Genomic DNA, 10,485 nt, shown 5'->3' with positions numbered 1-10,485 from the left:
CTGGATGCCAGTCGTCTCTGATTGTCCTCATAATCCATCTGGAATATAATGCTTCGATTAGTGCTGAAACAATTAATCAGATCAATCGTTGTTATTCGATTATTGAAATAATCATCAACTGATTTAGTTATCGATTACTAACAGTATGGAACAGACTGTAAAACATGCCTTTAGCTGACAGAACGACCCATATAAAGAATATAACATTTATTTCCTCTATGGACTCATGTAGATTTCTGAATGATACAGACATACTTTTATTGTGAAAGTTTTTGTGAACAGTATTATTGAGCTTTTGTGTTTGTTCAGATGTTGCTTTGCAAAGATAATCACTGCTGAGAATGTAGACACAATGAAATTACTGGCAATGAACCAAATCCTCTGTGTTCTCTTGTTTATCTCTGAAAAGTAGCTAAATTTAAAAATTACATTTTTTTATTTTTTAGAATGATTTAAAAAAATTTGAGAAGTCTGTAGAAATCAATATATGAATCAGATAAAACGTATATGGTCAGGGATGTGATCAATGGTGTTGATTTTAAGAATTTCCTTTAAAGCCGTTTTCTTTGATCACTGTTTTAATATCTAACTGTTGATTTCAAACCAACTTCACACCATTTGACAAATTGAAATTTTTTGAAATATTTATTTTATATTGTTTCCATAAACCGAAAAAAAAATGTAAAAATCAAACAAAGTATTATAAGTATACTGGGGATGCAATGAAGGCCATGGGGCTGAGGGGGCACTTTAGGGAGGTGGGTGCCCAGGCCACGTCCCAGAGTGTAGACTTCACAGACGACCAATAACTCAGTCCTTTTCTCCCTCTCTCTGCCCCTATGGCCTAAAGGCTGCAGCTCCTGTTCCTTGGTTGCGACCTACTTCTGTGCTGGGCGTATGGCTGCCCTGGGGTGATACTTTTCTGTATCTTTGGCTGTCTAGGACTGGTGTAGCCCTTTTCTGCTCTTAGGTGCTGTTGAGTGCTGGTTTTCTACTGTTCTCACTTACAAATGCACACCCCCAGGTGACAAAGTGGGACTCACATACAAGCCACACGGACACACAAACTCCAATTGGTTAACACAGGTTACTATATTATTAATGTGGCCTGCCTATTTTGGTACTGGATTGAATCTACAATCAATACAGCCAATCACACAATTAGGATATTGTCTAGAGGTGTTCTTTTTGTTAAGCAGAACAGGGCAGGAACATGTAGGAAACCATCTGTTATAGACAGTATGTCTACACGATTGCAACAATAAATAAAAAAGGTAATTAATTTATCAGTGCGGTTCTGTCATGATCATGGTGCTGCTGAATGCTATTTCTATTCACCTGCCTAGCTCCACCCAGTTTCTCATTCCCGCTTTTCTGTGTCACTTGTTCTAGTCTCTATTTTAACTGCCTTCTTCCAGGCATCAGTGCCAGATTATTCGAGCCCTTGCTAAGTTTTTTCTAGGGGATGTTATGTTTTCTGATTGCCTGATCCTGAACCGTTCTACCTTTGGACCTTTGAGCCTGCCTGTTCCGATTCTGATCTGTTCGCATGTTCTGCCTTCGGATTGTGCCTGTTTACTGAACCTGGAACTGCTTCCTGAAACTGACCTGATTTTCCTTCGGTACCTCTTCGGATCTCTGATCTTCTGGCTTCTGGCTTCTGTCCGGCTTTGACCTTCTGCTTGTCTGACCATGATTACCTGGATTGTCCCAGCTATTGTGCTCTGGTCCAACCCCTGTCTGGTAGTCTTGGTAGAAACCCCAAATAAACCCACCAAGCTTTGGCAACTGCTCAGTGCTAATGTCAATCTGTCCCTGAAGCATGACAGAAAAACATGTACATATTTAATCAGCCTCAAGAGCTTTTAGTTTGAAAGTAAAAGCACTCAGTGGGATAAGTTGATTTAATTTGAAAGTTTTCTAAACCAAGGTCCAGAAGGAGGGAGCTGAGTAAACAAAGGCTTTCATACCCAAATTAGTTTGAGCAAAGAGGGACAGAAAGAAGCAGCGTAATGTGTGAGCAAAAGGTACACAAGTTGACATTTCTCTGTAACTACAGAAGAGATGTAGCCTGGAAGTATTCCAAGTAATACCTGATGGATAAAAGTTAACGAATTAGAATATCTTCAAGGGGCCAATCCATCCCATCCGTGAATATTACCATTTTCATTGATATAACAGTGCTGTATGCATTCTGTACCCATGTGTCTCAAACAGACAGGGCTGTACTGGATATCTTATAGTACGGATATGTGTACTCTTATACCCCTATGTCTTTGGGATAAAGGTTATTATATTATGGCAATTACTAATCCCATGCATTGCCCCTAGAACAGAAATCAAAATCAGCAAGTCAAACTAGAAATCAGTGTACTGTAAGCAAGTCCAAACTTGATCAGTCCATGTCTAAATGGGTTATGAAATACCAAATTACAAACAATAAAGCTTTAAATCCAGCATTTCTAATATATCACAGTGTGATACTTAAACACAGTTGGTTAACTGCAGTTTTAGCAACATTTGATAAATCCTATAATGAGAGTTTGACTTTATGATTTATTCCAACCTTAATTCAACCATCACATTATCACATAAATCTCGTAAGAGCACCAGAGCAGAAATGAAAACAGTATAAAAGAAAGATGCCTATTTGAGCTGTTATATGAATGACGGTTGTTCCAGTTATTGTACAGAAGCAGTGCTGTGGTTTTTGTTCATTCGAGTGAGCGTGATGTTTTCCTGCCTGTGAGAACTGGTGGTTTAGCAGGCGTTTCAGCAGAGTAAACAGAATTCAGATCCGCACAACGACAATTCTGGCACTGAGTACCTTTTTGATTGAGCTACAGAATTTCTTCAACAACAAACAAGGCAGCCTAAATTACAACCCGAAGCTGTAAATGATTTTCCTGTATGCTTCGCACACACCAGTGAGTGCAGTTAGTGTTCTGCAGCTGAACAATTTGTCATGCCTTATAAAATGAACTGCACCACATTCTCAATGTTTCAGGGTTTTTTTTCTTGATTGTGAGGCAATGTATTTATCAGAGTGTTCCTTCTGTGTTGCAACGTCCTGTTTTCTGCCTCTCTGTAAGTTTTAGTGCTGCTTGTTCCTGCCGGAGCTCAGCCTGCTGCAGTTTCTGGGTGTTCTTGGTGGGTTTATCATTGATATGATGTTACTGAGGACTGCAATGCCTTCGTCACAGTTGAAGGGGTCAGCATTGTGTGTACCAGTTGCCTTTATTTTCAGGATTTCAAGATAGAGAGAGGAAAACATAGTTGAAAGCTTGCTTCAATACATTTGCTTTGTAGTAGCTAAATCTTTAGATGTTGTCTGCACATCTATCATATTGCATCTATCCATCTATCAATGCATCTATCAATATGTTGACACATCAAATATAAACAGGTCTTTCTGCTCCCCCAATCATATAATTTTAAACTTTTTTTCATCACATGCATTTGTTTTGCTTTCACCCAGATGCCAGCAGCCGTGTATAATCTTCAATCTGGCGGATGTGAGTGATTTGTTAATTTTTTGTCAAAACCAATAGTTTTGTCTGCTTTAAAGGCTTCCTCTTTTTTGTGCTCTTTGTGCACAAAATTTTTTGGGAAGAAACTGGTTAAAGTGGTCTTAGCCAGAGCTTGTCATCTGTCTTGGTTACGGGTGTTTGGATTATAGAGACTTAGATTAACGAAAGTGTTGACAAGTGTCAGGATTCTATGTTCTGTGCTCTGCTGATTCTTTTCCACAGTGGGCTGTTGTTGACGGGTGGGCGTGGCCCCGCACCTGCGGATTGTTGGGGCTGCTCTGCTGGAGCTTAAAAGGAGTTTTCAGTCAGCTGAAGGATGCCAGAGTGTTATGCCGGTTGTGGTACAACTAGACCACCCTCCAGTCAACAGTTTTTTGTTCCTGTGAGTTAAACGTTTCGTTTCCTAGTTCTAACTCTATTCTCCTGTCTCTCTCAGTTCATCGTGCTCTGGATTTCTCCCCCCTCCGTGCGCTGAGGACTGGTTCCTGAATCCTAGATGCCCAGATTCTGCTCTGGCGTTCCCCTCAAGCCCCCTTGATGTTACTGAGCCAGACAAGAGACCCCCCTTTCCTGGATTCACTCTCGTTCCTTCAGCTGCCTTTCAAACCTGTCTCCGCTTTGGTGCTGCTCGGGCTCCCGCTTATGTACCATTGGCTAGCTCACCTGTCGCTCAGCCATCTCCTCCCATCGGAAAGCAGTGAGTCGCAGAATCCCTTCTTTCTGAAGGTAAGCGAAGGGGCATCAGGGCAGATCTCCCTAACTCTACTAGTGTTAATCAGTTTCCTCTTTCCTCCCGCAGTGCTCCTACCTAGAGTTGGGAATTGATAACATTTTCACGATTTTGATTCCCTTATTGATTCTGTGAAACAATGAACTTGGTAAGTGCACAGTGACATTCATCTACCTTCGCCTGGGACATTCTATTTCTGCCTGCCTCTGTGAAAACAGAAGCCAGTGAACGGGAGCTGCCAGCCTCTGAGCCAGCCAGGCAACCCGTCTTGTCACAGTCATCAAAATCTAATTGAGAAGGCCTCAGTTTAATGTACAATTTCGGGAAATAAACTGTAATCGAATCTCCCCCTGATTTAAATAAACAAGCGTCACCTTTCTCTCGCTCCCTAAACTGCGGAGCAACTTCGTAGCACGTTTAATAACCCCAAAGAGAAGTAGGAAATGGGTTTATTTCCAGAAATGGCATATTATTTACTAGGAACCACATTAAACACAGCCAGTGATATAAAACTAGCCTCTTACCGCTAGAGTTGCCTTCCATGCTGGTCGTAACTTTAGCTTCTGTCCGGAAGCATCAAAAGCACAGCATTCGTTAAAATGTATGCCATGTTGTGTGCACAGGTGTTTCTGCATGTTCGATGTATTTCCTTCCACGGATGTAATTGTGACAAGCGTAACATAAGTCGTGCCGCCCAGCGCTAGGCTTTGGTGCTGCCTGGAACCGTTAAGAGAATGATTAGGCGAGCTGCCAAACGGTGCCATGGAATTGGAGCACACATAACCAGTTCTGAACAGGTATCGGTTTTCGATTCCCATCCCTACTCCTAACTCTGATTTTCCGAACCTCGCCTGCAGCTCACGTAGTGAGCTATTCATATCTGTGTATAGCCTAAACAAACCTCTTTAACTGCTTCTTGTTCTCTGACTGTGTCTGCATGTGGGCCAAACACCTTAAAACCATGACAAGGACCAGTTTATTCAGCTCTTAAGCATGATCATCCTTTGTAATGTAGTGCACATTTTAAAACATGACTAATGTCATGGCTATGATGAAAATGCAGCACAGTGACATAGCCTAAGCTCTGGGCCTGACAAACAACAAAAACAAGTTGGCAAAGAAGCGAGCTTGGTCTCTTACTGGGAGGTCAGACAACTTTTAAATGGTTAGAACATGAGAAATAAACAAGATGGCCTGAGAATTTAGCTCTGTTAAGAAAAGGAAGCCCACAGTTTGGGTAATGCACCTTTTAAACCATCCTTGCTTGTTATGATGTGTGCAACATGTATTACTTATAGTGCATTTAATTGTTGTTGGAGTTTAGAACCTGTTAACTCCCTATTAAAAGACAAATAGATTTTATAGCTATTCTCTGATCACTGATTATGTAGAGTTCCGATACTGTATCTATTTTAGCCAGTTTTAATTTCATTATTATTGATAACAACAAATAGATATTTTCCTTCTTGTTGAACAAGTTGAAATATCTCTGATAAAATCACTCAATTATTTCTTGAAAGCAGCACATCTCTAAAATTCCTTAGGCTTTGGGACGGAGGTATCAGTACAAATATCAAAAAATCAACTTAAAGGAATTATAGTATATCTTATCTTTTTTTTATTTTGCACACCTTCAAATGTCAAAGTTTGGCATCATAAGATTCTAAACCTTTAAAAAATAAATAACACTATTTGAAATATTTTGATCAGAAAAAGGACCCTAACTGTTTTTATTTGTATTGGAAAATAAATAATTTATTGGTTTTATAAAAATTCTTAAGAAGCCTTTTCGCAATGGTGTATCATTAATTATTTAGAAACAGAGGGGATGTCACACTGTGTGAGATAAGATCAGTTCTACATTTGCAGTATGGGAAGCTTTATACACCCTTTATATTTCCTTTGCCTTTATTTTCAAACATCTTACTAATTTAAAAACAGCTGAGTCTTCCTGTCTTAATAACAGCTTTTCATGTCACAGAGTGTTGTTGTCAGCATTAATTACTGGAAACTGACTTTTGGTATTCGGTGAAAATGAGTTTTCTTGCTGGTCCTCTGCTGTAGAAATAGTGAAGTTGCAGAAAGTTTTGCACCTCATAAAATCATTGGCAGATATGAGCACTGTCCCTAGCCTTTTAGGGTAAAAAGAAATGTTATTTGCTTGTATTGTAAATAGTATCAATGCAAACTATTTAGTGTTATTCAGAAATTTTGATGGTGTTGTTACTCATATGATTCTTCAAAATGTTGTAGATGCCAATGGGTGCAGGCGGGAAGGGTCTCCTGTAGCGGCCTTTTTTGATAGCAGATCTGAAGAAGCCTCTGGTTGAAGACACTGTGCAAAATTATACATTATCTATGTACCACCAGAATCTCAATGGTGCCCCAACTTAAAACTAGATAAGACCCATACAAGAACAACATCATCCCCACACTCTAATAAAACACAACATCATCATGAAAAAAATGACAACAGACATATGGGTTTGTAGAAATCCTATTGGTTCTTTTGGGAGGTGAATATTATGGAAGGAGGCCTAAATGTTTGACAAAAATGACACAATTTTCATTCTTTTAATGGGTGTGGTCTGGGTGTGAGGTTCCTCTTCCCAAACAATCCGATGGGGGGGGGGTGTGGCCGAGCTGTGGCAGGTTGCACACCTGTCTTTATTTGCTGGGGGATTTTAACAGCAGCAACTAATCATTATTTGCCTTTTTTTATCAACCTATATGAGCCACTCAGAGGATTCTCAGCCTTTATATAGTTTAGTTTCTTGTAGAGATAACAATTCCTCATGATTAACCTTGTGTCTCCGGGTTCATTCATGTTTTTTAATAAATAGAATATGTTTTGTTAATCCTACTTGACCTGAAACAGGAAAAAAGAACACTGCAATATAAATAATTGACACTGGGTTACTGTGAGATTACTGCTAGTTTTAAATTTTTGTATTGCAGGAATCCCTAAATCTAATATAGAAAATATTTAATTATTTGCTGCCAGATAGTAGTTGAAAGACCTACAGTTAAAATTCTGTTTCCATAAAGTATGGTTCTTGTATAAATGGCTTATTAAAGTAGAACATGGGGTCCGAGTCTGATGTTTCTAATCAAGTACAGTCGAGTCTGTACAAAAAGAGCAAAACTTGCATCAATGCTTCTTTTAGGTTCTGAATTAGGTTAATGTAATAAGGCATTAAAAATCAGCTATTTTTTTCTCTTGTTTTCTTTCTTTCTTTGAACTCATTTTGAAGTACTAAGGGAAGCCTTATTTGTGAATGCTTTCCTTGCTGTTTATTGTGCACCTTCAAGAGAAACACCAGGTTTCAGCTCCTTTATTGTGGGATGAGCATTAACCACCTTAGAAGAAGCACTTTTCCTCTGCTAGCTAGAAGCTGCACATTCTATGAGGGCTTTTAATCCAACTTGCTCCACTGCTAAAAGTGGTGTTATTATTCCCCTTTAGCAGAGTTGCTCTGCGTGCACACATGCATGTGGAGAGACATGAAAAAAAAAAAAATCTGTGTCCAGAACATGTAAATTCTTGTCTGTTTGTGAAGTTGCTGCAGAGGTTATGTAACCGGCTATCAACATAAATGGAGATTAGTGTGCTGTATGCATTATGTCTGTGTGGATAAATTATTACACTACGTATTGCCATCATTTGTGAAAGCAGGCGGTCCCCTTAAGATTAAACATGGCACGGTTCAGGGAAGTTGAGGTCCGAAGACAAAAAGCAAATTACGCCCACACTTTCAACTCCAATCCGCAGCAAAACAAAATAAAGGTTGTGTCCTTGGAACGCTGTGTCGGTGGTTTGTCAAGTGCTTCAAGGCTTATGCACCACTTTCCTGTCTAACTTTGTGTACAGCACAAACTGTGCATGCCCTGGGAAATCAAAAACCACCTCTTGTTTTCACAGAAAGAAGGCCTCCCCTCTTCCACGTACTTGACGATGAATGCCCTTGCAGTCTCCCATGCTGAAGCAGTCAAACAGCCTTACAGATTGTTATCTTGGAGAAAAAAAATGTCTAAATGCTTGGGTAGGAAGATAAACAGAATAATTTTTTTAGCAATGAGGGAAAACATTTCTTGTCCCTGAGAGGGGCTGTGAGACCGGGTTTCACACTCGTCTGCTATGCAGGGTGACCCTCTGATGAACTCTTGAGCAGTAAAAGCCGGGTAGTGGCTGAACAAGTGAAGAACTGACCCCTCCTCTCACTGTTGCACACTGACCTGTGCCAGGTTTGGTGTATTTATTTCTGCCACACTAATGTATGGGCTCAAGATTACAGGTTAGAGTGACACCTGCTGGATTGAGGTCCAATGAGGATTTAGTTTGAATTTTTAAAAGTTTTTTTAATACCCTCTAATGAGTTATATAATAATTATGAGTAAAATTGAAAGTATCTTTTTAAGTAACTAGCTTTTCAAACAGGGACCTTTTAGCGAAAGTTAAACAAAGCTGATATATTGACTATTTTAAGAAGACGGAGGCATTTGGGGATCTGGAAATAGATTGAGAGGTAAGCAGTTAAAACTCAGGGCAGCAGATGCCTTGGCCAGCATGGCACATCTTTCCATACTGAGTCCTTGTAAGAACAAACTGATAGCATGATGGATGTTGTCTGAAATACAATGCCTCATAACTCAGACTACCAGCATGGCCCTCATCTCTCCGTTCCTGTCCTCTTAGGTAATTGGGAGACCTTGCAGCACCTGTGGCTCAGCAGCAGCGTGCTTGCTTTCCCTTTTTACCTCTCAGAGTTGTGAATAGGCTGATTGTGGACAGAACTCAGAAGGCTGAATTTTAATTTGGAATCCAAAGACAGCTGAGCTCAGCTTTGTAGATGCTGGTCTGACCCTGAGTGTCTCCGACAGGTTAGCTTAAAAGGCAATACCTTCTGCAGGTGCCTCACAGAAGCCAATATATGTGTTTTACTAGGTATTTATGTCATAGACAAACAGAGTCACGCATAATAAGAAAGTTAAAATGAAAAATTTGTTTTTAGAATGTTTTACCTTAACTGTATCAAAGAACTCTGATTAATCCATCATCTGCTCTTTATGTGGTCTATTCACTCTTAGCCTTGTTCTGCAGAGGTTTCTTCCTTATAGGAAAATTTACTTTATCAAATCTTTCTGGATAATTTGATTGAAATGACTTTCGTTTTAAAATGACAGGTTTAGTATAAATATAAATAAACCGGTTTTATTTTAATTAAATGTTCACATAAGCTGATAGGCTCAACAAGAGAGACACTTATCCAAGGAGAAGTAGCCAAGAGACTGATGATGAGTCTGGAGAAGATGGAGAGATCCAAAGCTCAGGTTGGAGAATTTGTAGACAGAAAAAAAAATAGTATAAGAGTTCCTCACAATCTCTTATCCTATGAAACAATAGCCTTTAAACCAGTAACTTAATCTGGCCTTTTTGAAAGAAAAAAACACTGTTAAAACTGTTAACTTTTGTTGCTACATGTATTATGTGGAGAAGAACTAAAATTGCATAACATTTGGAAAGCAGTGGACCATGTGGAAATGCAGAGAAATGGTAGAAAAGGACAATTCTTGAAAAGATTGTTAGAGCATGATATCATGCCACTTCTGGTAAGCCTTTGTGGTGTTTGCTGGTGCCTATCTCCAGCTCTCAATGGGTGAGAAGACAGGAAACACCCTGGACAGGTTGCCAGTGTATTTCAGGGCAACACAGAAACAAACAGGACAAACCACCATTCAGTTAAACACTCACACCTAAGTAGGATTTAGAGAAGCCAGTTAGCCTAACAGTTATGTTTTTGGACTGTGGCAGGAAGCTGGAATACCCAGAGAGAACCCACGTAGGCACAGGGAGAATCTGCAAACTCCGTGCATGAAAGACCCCATAAAAAAACCAACTCCGACACTGTGCAGCCCCCAATAGACAATTTTTTGTATATAACAGTCACCATTGTGTAGATTATCATCTAAAAGAGTATCATCATCTCATCTTCAATCTGATTTGATGATGCCTCACTGGTCGTTTATTGGAGAAAGTGGTGTTGTTTATTAAGCAGGTCTAGTGCATACACGTTATGTGGCTCCCGGAGTGGGTGGGTAGGTGCTGCTCTATATAAAGCACTAATGACCACTTATTGGTGGTAGTGGTGGCTCAAAATGTTTAATATTATATTATATCAGCCTTTTAAAATCTAATTGTAGTCACCCATTATAATCACCCAGTCA

At 39.6% G+C, this 10,485-nt stretch overlaps 1 long non-coding RNA gene across 1 annotated transcript; it reads left to right on the top strand.

Moving 5' to 3' along the window:
- Positions 1-3,808: 3,808 nt before the first annotated feature.
- Positions 3,809-4,624, top strand: LOC107084739. Its single transcript, XR_001481234.1, has 3 exons — positions 3,809-3,871; positions 3,967-4,256; positions 4,330-4,624. It is a non-coding gene; the product is annotated as an uncharacterized LOC107084739 (long non-coding RNA).
- The last annotated feature ends 5,861 nt before the right edge of the window (positions 4,625-10,485 follow it).

The sequence above is a fragment of the Cyprinodon variegatus genome, unplaced genomic scaffold (assembly GCF_000732505.1).
Source record: "Cyprinodon variegatus isolate N-32 unplaced genomic scaffold, C_variegatus-1.0 Scaffold108, whole genome shotgun sequence".
NCBI classification, from domain to species: Eukaryota; Metazoa; Chordata; class Actinopteri; order Cyprinodontiformes; family Cyprinodontidae; genus Cyprinodon; species Cyprinodon variegatus.
Note: the sequence above shows the minus strand (reverse complement) of the source record. Positions and strands in the feature narration are given on the sequence as shown.